Below are 9,741 nucleotides of genomic sequence, written 5' to 3'. Positions count from 1 at the left end.
ACCCAGTCAATCAAGTCACAAGCCAGTTCTCCGCGCCCAATGCGTTACTGCCAACACCTCGTATTTAACCTTGTGTGGGCGGAGCTACTGTAAATTTGCACTTAGTAATAGACACTCTGAATAAACTTGTTTTTCCATTTGCATTAAGATTATTTGTATTACCATTTTACTTAAGTAAAATGCACTTAATTTAGAATCCCCCCCCCTAAATATCTTATTTAATTTTCTTATATAGAAAATCCATCTTGATTTAAGACTTTTTAGATATTTGTGCTTGAAATAAGAAAATAAAATATTTAGTAAGAAAAGCATTTTTTGCAGTGTGCATGAATGAATGAAGTATTTAAACATCGCTTGTGCTTTAAAAATGGAGTGGAGACCTTAATAAACTCTGGGTTTACCAAAGAAAACCTGCTCCCGACCCAGGGTGCGTTTCCCAAAAGCATAATTAGCCAGCTATGATCGCAAGTTCCGTCATTATCAACATAGTTCAACGATTCGGTGTTTCCCGAAACCATAGTTCAAATGAACATTCGCAAACAGCGCCGCAAACTTACGTGGCTGGAACTACAGCTCTCGACCTGTGGTTAGAAGAATAGTTTCTTGTTAGAGAGGGATATGGGCTTAAATAAATATGCTATTGGGCACAATAAGCAAGCTAGCATGCAGTGCAGTCTATATATTCCATTCTCTCTAAATATAAATGCATTTGAATCTATGTATGTTAGCGCGTCCTCTAAAAGCGCCATTTTTGAAGAGTGCGCATGTGCACAAATACCTAAGGAATCCCCGGAGTATGACGTAAGAGGAAACCCGCGATGAATCAAACATCAAATAAAGCAAAATGACAGGGAACAAAAAATTGTAAATTAGTCATCAGGTGCCATGTTCAATACAGCAGCATCTTGGAGATGTCTAATCGGTTAAATAGCAGAAGTTATTCCTTCACCACATGCGTGTGACGTCATTAACAATGGGCCTATGTTGTTGAACTAATGTGGTTCAAACGATGGAGATGCGACCGTGTTCGGGAAACAGTCGTAACTAGCTAGTTCGTTTCAACAACAATGCATCGTACTATGGTGGTTAATCAGCGAGTTACGTCATTGTACGGGAAACGCACCCAAGGTTAGGCTCATAGAGTTAGTTACCACGGTAACTGACTCTAAGTATAAGTTACCTCTCTTTCAGAAATGGGCTTGACTTAGTGGCCGTTCACATAGGTTGGGATCGTACAGAATGCATCATATTAAGCAGAAAACGGAACACTCATTCTCCAAGTTAAGAGTAAGGTGACACAAATCTGGTCTGTGTGTGGGCCACTAGAAATTATTGAGATGCACACTTGAGATGTGGTGGAACTGTTCATGACTTTTAGATACATGACATGAATGACAAAATGATTTCTCTTGAGATTATGTACCGTTTCTTGGACAGTCTACATTCTCAGTTTTGTAGAGAATCCTTTACGCTTTATAATCTCCTATAAACATTGCCTGTAAGTGCTGACAATCTTCTCACACCTCTCTAGTGGAATCTTAGTCCATTCTTTAAAAGCTTTGAGGTCACTTATATTCCTTGGTTTCCAAGTTGCTGCTGCTTTCTTCAAATACCACCAAATATTTTCAGTTGGATTTAAATCCAGAGTCTAACCAGGGCACTCAAGAACATAGATTGAACCTAGTGTTGTCAAAAGTACCGACTTCGGTTCCCGTCAGTACTGCAATTTTAAAAACTTCCATTTCCCACTAACATTTGAGCGCTGTTGAGCGGATTCTTAAACACCGCTGATTTTTCACGTAGGGCCACATAGGTTTGGACAGCTTTTTTCCCTTAATAAATGAAATTATCATTTAAAAACTGCATTTTGTATTTACTTGCATTATCTTTGTGTAATATTTAAATTAGTTTGATGATCTGAAACATTAAAGTGTGACAAACATGCAAAAAAATAAGAAATCAGGAAGGGGGCCAACACTTTTTCACACCACTGTATATTAGGGATCCGCTGATAGACTCAGTTTTCAAATGCTCCCGTGTGTTTCTGTGTGAGCGCTCGGTGAAGACAGCAAAGAGACAAATAGATAGTATACAGAAATAATAGAGCAAACTAGTGTTATTTTTTTATTGTTTAAAAGAAAACAAGAAGTTAGTAAATGAATAGAAGATTACAAGTAAAAAAGGGGCACTTTATTTCTTCTTAAAGAACAGAATTAGAATAGAGAGTGCTAGAGTTAGAGGGTCAAACAAAGATGGCTTGAAGACGGCTAAGGACTCAGCTGCTCGGATTGAGTTGGGCAGGTCATTCCACCAGGAGGGAACATTTAATGTAAAATTCAGTGAAAGTGATTTTGTGCCTCTTTGGGATGGCACAATAATGCACCATTCAATTGCAGAATGCAAGCTTCTAGAGGGCACATAAGTCTTCAAGTAATGAATTTAGGTAAAGGGGTGCAGAGCCAGTGGTGGTTTTGTAGGCAAACATTAATGCCTTGAATTTTATGCAAGCAGCTATTGGTAGCCAGTGCAAACCGATGAACACGAGGTGTGACGTGCATTCTTTTCGGCTCATTAAAAATTAATCTTGCAGTCACGTTCTGAATTAGGTGTAAAGGTTTGATAGAACTGGCTGGAAGACCTGCCAAGAGAGCATTGCAATAGTCCAGCCTAGACAGAACAAGAGTTTGAACAAGGAGTTGTGTTGCATGTTCCAAAAGAAAGGGCCTGATCTTCCTGGTAGGACCAGGTAGTTTTAGCAATGAGGTCTGAGAAAGTCAGCTGATCAACAATCACAATGCTAAGTTTTCTGGCTGTTTTTGAAGCAGTTATGGTTGATGGTGGTGGCTAACTGGATGGTGAAATTGTGATGAAACGATGGGTTTGATGGAACCACAAATAAATGAAATTATCATTTAAAAACTGCATTTTGTATTTACTTGCATTATCTTTGTGTAATATTTAAATTAGTTTGATGATCTGAAACATTAAAGTGTGACAAACATGCAAAAAAATAAGAAATCAGGAAGGGGGCCAACACTTTTTCACACCACTGTATATTAGGGATCCGCTGATAGACTCAGTTTTCAAATGCTCCCGTGTGTTTCTGTGTGAGCGCTCGGTGAAGACAGCAAAGAGACAAATAGATAGTATACAGAAATAATAGAGCAAACTAGTGTTATTTTTTTATTGTTTAAAAGAAAACAAGAAGTTAGTAAATGAATAGAAGATTACAAGTAAAAAAGGGGCACTTTATTTCTTCTTAAAGAACAGAATTAGAATAGAGAGTGCTAGAGTTAGAGGGTCAAACAAAGATGGCTTGAAGACGGCTAAGGACTCAGCTGCTCGGATTGAGTTGGGCAGGTCATTCCACCAGGAGGGAACATTTAATGTAAAAGTCAGTGAAAGTGATTTTGACATCCATGTTTCCTGTCGGCTCAATTTTTGAGTGGACTTTGCTGTTCCGATGAGCATGAGCGGTACACGAGTGGAGCGACTGAGTGGAGCGCACACATAGAGCAGATAATACGCAGAGCGTCACACCACGTGAAAGTGAAACCTGAGCGGTGAACTCATTTTCGGCAGCCGGAATTTCGGTGCATCTCTAATTATTGGCGACATCAGAAATGGATATTATATAATAGATGCTTTTTTTGAACATTTTAGCAATTTAAAAATATTAAAAAATGATTTTTTTAGATGGCACCCCTGCTCTCGACAGACGGCACCCCGGTTGGGAAACACTGGCTTAGACTATTCCACAGATTCCGAACTAGCAAATTACCAAAGGGCATTTTGGGTTGAGCGAGCGGAGTGGAATCTTCAGAAAGGCGCTCTCTGCCCTGAAGTAAATATGACCCCCTCCGCTCACATGCTCTGGTAGTTCTCTAAGAGAGATGGATTATGGGTGGGTTTCTTAAGTAGTGGGGCTATACGAGCCTGTCTAAATGTTGAGGGGAAAACACCAGTGTGAAGGGATGTGTTAATGATGTGAGTGAGTGCAGGTACAAGTGCAGGAGAAATGGCTTGAAGAAGATGAGATAGAATAGGATCAAGTGGACAAGTAGTAGGATGATTGGAAAGGATTAGTTTAGAGACTTCTGCCTCAGAGAGTGGAGAGAAGGATGAAAACGAGTGAATGTTTGCTGGTAAGATGTGCTTGACAGATTGTGGTGTGCAAATTGTGCACTGATGGTTTTAATTTTATTAATGAAGAATGTGGCAAAGTCATCAGCTGTTAGAGTTGATGAAGGAGGGGGAGGAGGAGGACAAAGGAGCGAGGAAAATGTTTTAAAGAGCATTCGAGAGCTAGACGAATTGTTAATTTTGTTGTGATAGTATGTCCTTTTAGCAGTGGAGATATTAGTAGAGAATGAAGAGAGGAGTGACTGATACACATTAAGGTCAGTAGGATTTTTTTATTTACACCACACCCTTTCAGCAGCCCTGAGCTTAGAACGATGCTCACGGAGAACATCAGACAGCCAAGGGGCAGAAAGGGTGGTACAGGCTGGCCTGGAAGACAAGGGGCAGACAGTTTCTAAACAAGACGTAAGAGTGGAGCAGAAAGTATCAGTAGCACGGTTAACATCAAGAGATGATAACTGTTCAGGGGGAGGAAGCGAAGATGAAACCATAGCAGATAGCCAGGAGGGTGAGAGTGAGCATAGGTTACGTCGAAAGATGACGTGGAGGGGAATGGGTTGTGTCAGGAACCATGTTGAGGTTAAGAGTGAGGAGGAAGTGATCCGAGGTGTGCAGTGGAGTAACCAGCACATGATCAGTGGAGCAGTGTCGTGTGTAAATAAGGCCCAGATGGTTGCCTGTCGCAGTGATTTTGCCAAGTAAGACATGTTCCTGGATCAACATCTTTTGTCGATCCTGGATCAACATTACTGTCCAAAAATACAGACTTAACCCAATCCCTACCCCTAAACCTAACCTTACCCATAATTTATTCCTAAAATCAGAGGGAAATGATAGCTGATTAACAAGGGTGTAGAAGCACCTAATCCTGATTGTAAGCCTAAAACTGACATTTCCTGAAAAGTTATCTCTCAATTCTGATTGGTTGATTGGAATGATGTTCCAGGATCAACAAGGATGTTGATCCAGGAACATGTTATACTTGGTCAAATCACGCTCACCCAGGAAAGGTTGAGAGAAGCACATCTAATTCATCCAAGAAGCTAACTAGTGGTCCTGGGGGTCAAAAAACAACTACAAAATAGATTTTAAAAGGGTGGGTAATAATGACTGAATGCGATTCAAATGAGCTGTTTATACCCAGAGAAGGTAAAGGAATACATTTCCAATCATTAGAGATAAGCAGACCAGTACCTCCGCCTCTTCCAGTCAGACGGGGGGAGTGGGAAAAAGAGAAATTATTGGAGAGTGCTGCAGCTGTAGCATTGTCCTCTGGTTTGATCCACGTCTCTGTCAGGGCCATGAGGTTTAGTCTTGAATGACTAGAAATAGATGTAATGAAATCTGCTTTGTTGATCAAAACATCTTACTTGCCTTTATGATTTTTTTTTGCTCTGGAAGAGTTTCTGTGGTACCATACATTTTAAACTTACAAATGATTCTGCCAACTGTGTCTCTAGGAACTTCTAGAAAATGTTCTTGAAGCCATAGCCTTCTTGGTGAATTAAAACAATTTTCTTGGCATTTGTGAGAGCTCTTTTGTCTTGGCCACACATCATCCAAAATAATCCATGTACCCGCGCCGTTTCTGACCTTCCCTGGATGTGCACTACTGAAGATATACCTGAATAGCATGGTACTCTCCAACTGATTCAGGTGGACTCCATCTCTGGTGGTTTGAATATGAGGAGTGTCATTCAGAGACTCTTAGGAATCTGCAGTCTGATCAAAAATTGTTAGTACTGTAGTAAGTTAGTATAAGTACTGTAGGGTGAGGAGTGATGTACTAACTGCCTGATGACTCCTGTTTCCATTCCTGTGCTCGGAGCCTTTGTGCAGCCTTTCTGATCTAGAGAAGAACGAAAAGCTTATTCCCACAGCCTCAGGTCAGACTGCTCAGGTTTTGACAAGCTGACAGCCATCTATTTTGTCACGTATCCAAAAAGATTTTGATTGAGATTTTGGTTTTACTATTTATACGTAGGTATGTGATTGAGTAAAATTAACATTTTTGTTTTATTCTATAAACTACTGACAAATTTCAAATAACCATATTGTCATTTAGAGCATTTATTTGCAGAAAATGATAACTGGTCAAAATAACAAAAAAGATGCAATGTTTTTAGGCCTCAAATCATGCAAAGAATTTTTTTTTAAATAACACAATACTAATGTTTTAGCTTAGGAATAGTTCAGAAATCAATATTTGGTGGAATAACCCTGATTTTCAATCACAGCTTTCATGTGTTCAAAAAATTCAATTCAAAAATTCAATTGTGACCATCCATCTTCCTCTTGATCACATTCCAGAGGTTTTCAGTGGGGTTCAGGTGTGGCTGATCAGGCCAGGACTCGCCATGACAGGGTCTTGATCTAGTGCTCCTCCATCCACACCTTGATTGACATGGCTGTGTGGCATGGAGAATTGTCCTAGTGGGGGAAAAAACTATTTGCGGAACATTGTCAGAGCAGAAGGAAGTAGGTTTTCTTCCAGGACAACCTTGAACGTGGCTTGATTCATGCGTCCTTCACAAAGACGAATGTGCCTGATTCCAGGCTTGCTGTAGCTCCCCCAGATCATCACCAATCCTCCACCAAATTTCACAGGGTGCGCAAGAAACTGTGGCTTGTAAGCCACTCCAGGTCTCCGTCTAGCCATCAGATGAGCAGGCATTGGGCAAATCTGAAAACTGGACTCATCAGAGAAGATCTTACTCCAGTCCTCTACGGTTCAATCCTTATGGTGTTTTGCAAACCTCAGCCTGGCTCTTTGCTTCTCATTGATGAAGGGCTTTTTTTCTATATTTGCACGACTTCAGCCCGGCCCCTAGAGGCCTGTTTAAAATCGTCCTCGCTGTGCACTTCACCCCAGCTGCCGTTTGCCATTACGTTTGTAACTCACTTGATGTCATCCTACAGTTGTTGAGTGACATTCGAATGAGTTGGTGGTCATCCCGGTCAGTGGAGAGTCGTTTTCACCCTCTGCCTGTCTGTAGCTTTGTTGTCCCTAATGTCTGCAGCTTGACCTTTGAACTGCTGTCTTTTAAATTTTAAGGTTGGAAGTAATCTGACGCTCACTGTATCCCTCTTCCAGTAACGACAGAACTGAATCCTTCTTTTCCTCACTAAAAACTATTCTTTTCAACTCTTTTGGCATGGGCCAGAGGTGGACAGGTAACTAAGTACATTTACTTGAGTACTGTACTTAAGTAAACTTTTTGAGTATCTGTACTTTACTTGAGTATTATTTATTTCTGGAAACTTGCTACTTCAACTTCACAACATTTGAAAGACAAATATTGTACTTTTTACTCCGCTACATTTATATCAAGGTCCCCAAGTTGAAAGTCATTATATGTAGATGTTATTTCTGTGCGCGCATTTTCAGATTCACTGAACCCTTTTTTTTCTGCAAAAATCCGGCCTGCGATCTGCCAGGACTTTAAAGTAATGCCAAGTCTTACAGTATTTCATTACCATGACAGTTTCTGGTAGTTCATTGTTATAACTGATATAATATAGCAGTTTTCCAGGGATCCCTAACACAAACATGATGACGCTGTACAGTAAAAAGCAAACAAGATCAGAAATGGTTAAGAGGGATAGGGACATCCTTTGAAATATTACTGAACTCTTTACAGTGTATTGGCATGTTTGTAACATTATATAGACTATTAATTCTTCATAATTTATTTTAAATAGTTTAATTTACAATGTAACAATTTAAAATGCAACTGAAAGTAATTCAAAATGTATCTGAAATCAATTCAATATGTAACCCAATGTAATTATCTTAACAGATTGTTTTAAAGGACATACTTTACAATCCTTACTGTTGCAGCACTGTACCAGACAGCACACTATTCAGAACTGAGAAACAGTGCAGTTCCTCCTGTACCGAGCTGAACATAACTTTATGGTCTGTTGGTGTGGATGCTAAAATAGTTATTATAGTTATTATTCTTGGTGTGAACAGCCTTAAGTGATCTATCTTCATAATGAAGACATCTGCTGGGTCCCAATGTGACAACTTGTACTACGCCCTTAAAGCATTTACTCTTTTGGTGAAGAAAAAGTAAACACTTTTGAGTGTGCCTTTATAGAGTAGGCAAGCTTTGGGACATACCATCACGTCACACAACTGCATCTTTACTCTGTCGCATAGTTACACGCACCCTGTCACTGTAAACTGGCCTGTCAATCATCCTGTCACATTAACATCCTCCACATTTAATTTAACTTCCTACCGACAACTCTGCTAATATTTTATGCATAATGCATTTAAAAGTTAACAATCAAACGGATGTTTATAAAAGTTCACATTGCTGTTGCAGAATAAATATAACACAGATTCCATTAAATAAATGTTTATTATTAGTAACTCAAACCCTTTTCTAAACCTCTCTACCTAACCATCGGTCATGCACATCCTCAATGTTTGTAGTTTTTTTTTTACGTGTTTTATTCGTGTTTGTAGTTCTGGACTGAATCATTCGCCAAAGCGCAATGGATTGTGGGCAATATTAGCCATTAGAGTGTGCACGGATCCATACTTCAAAAAATAGATGGAGGCGCCAGTGCGCTCACTTGCTCTTAAAATACTCCCTCATTTGTGCTCATACAGATAAGAGTAATACATCTTTCGAATCTGTAAAGACTCTGTGCTTTTGGTGAAGAAAAAGTAAACACTTTTGAGTGTGCCTTTATAGAGTAGGCAAGCTTTGGGACATACCATCACGTCACACAACTGCATCTTTACTCTGTCGCATAGTTACACGCACCCTGTCACTGTAAACTGGCCTGTCAATCATCCTGTCACATTAACATCCTCCACATTTAATTTAACTTCCTACCGACAACTCTGCTAATATTTTATGCATAATGCATTTAAAAGTTAACAATCAAACGGATGTTTATAAAAGTTCACATTGCTGTTGCAGAATAAATATAACACAGATTCCATTAAATAAATGTTTATTATTAGTAACTCAAACCCTTTTCTAAACCTCTCTACCTAACCATCGGTCATGCACATCCTCAATGTTTGTAGTTTTTTTTTTACGTGTTTTATTCGTGTTTGTAGTTCTGGACTGAATCATTCGCCAAAGCGCAATGGATTGTGGGCAATATTAGCCATTAGAGTGTGCACGGATCCATACTTCAAAAAATAGATGGAGGCGCCAGTGCGCTCACTTGCTCTTAAAATACTCCCTCATTTGTGCTCATACAGATAAGAGTAATACATCTTTCGAATCTGTAAAGACTCTGTGTTTATTTGTGTGCACTCACAATAACAACAAAACACTTCGCTTTCGCAAAATAATGAAAGCAAACCAGATGTGCTTTCTGCCGTCTCGGTCTCTGTGAACCTGAGCACGAAACTCTGAACCTCCTCTATTGCCTTTCAGACATGAAAAATATATCTACATAGGCCTATATCTATAGATAGCTAAATGTCTACTTTCAAATAAACCAATTCAAATGGAAGACAAAATATTCAGGCGCATCCACTACTGTGGAGACAAGTCAGTGTCGCCGATCTCTTAAACTGAAAACAAAGAAAGCACTAGTTTATCAATGAATGATTAAAATGTCGTT

This window comes from Sinocyclocheilus grahami, unplaced genomic scaffold (assembly GCF_001515645.1).
Source record: "Sinocyclocheilus grahami isolate Dianchi unplaced genomic scaffold, SAMN03320097.WGS_v1.1 scaffold1034.1, whole genome shotgun sequence".
In the NCBI taxonomy this organism is placed as follows: domain Eukaryota; kingdom Metazoa; phylum Chordata; class Actinopteri; order Cypriniformes; family Cyprinidae; genus Sinocyclocheilus; species Sinocyclocheilus grahami.
Note: the sequence above shows the minus strand (reverse complement) of the source record.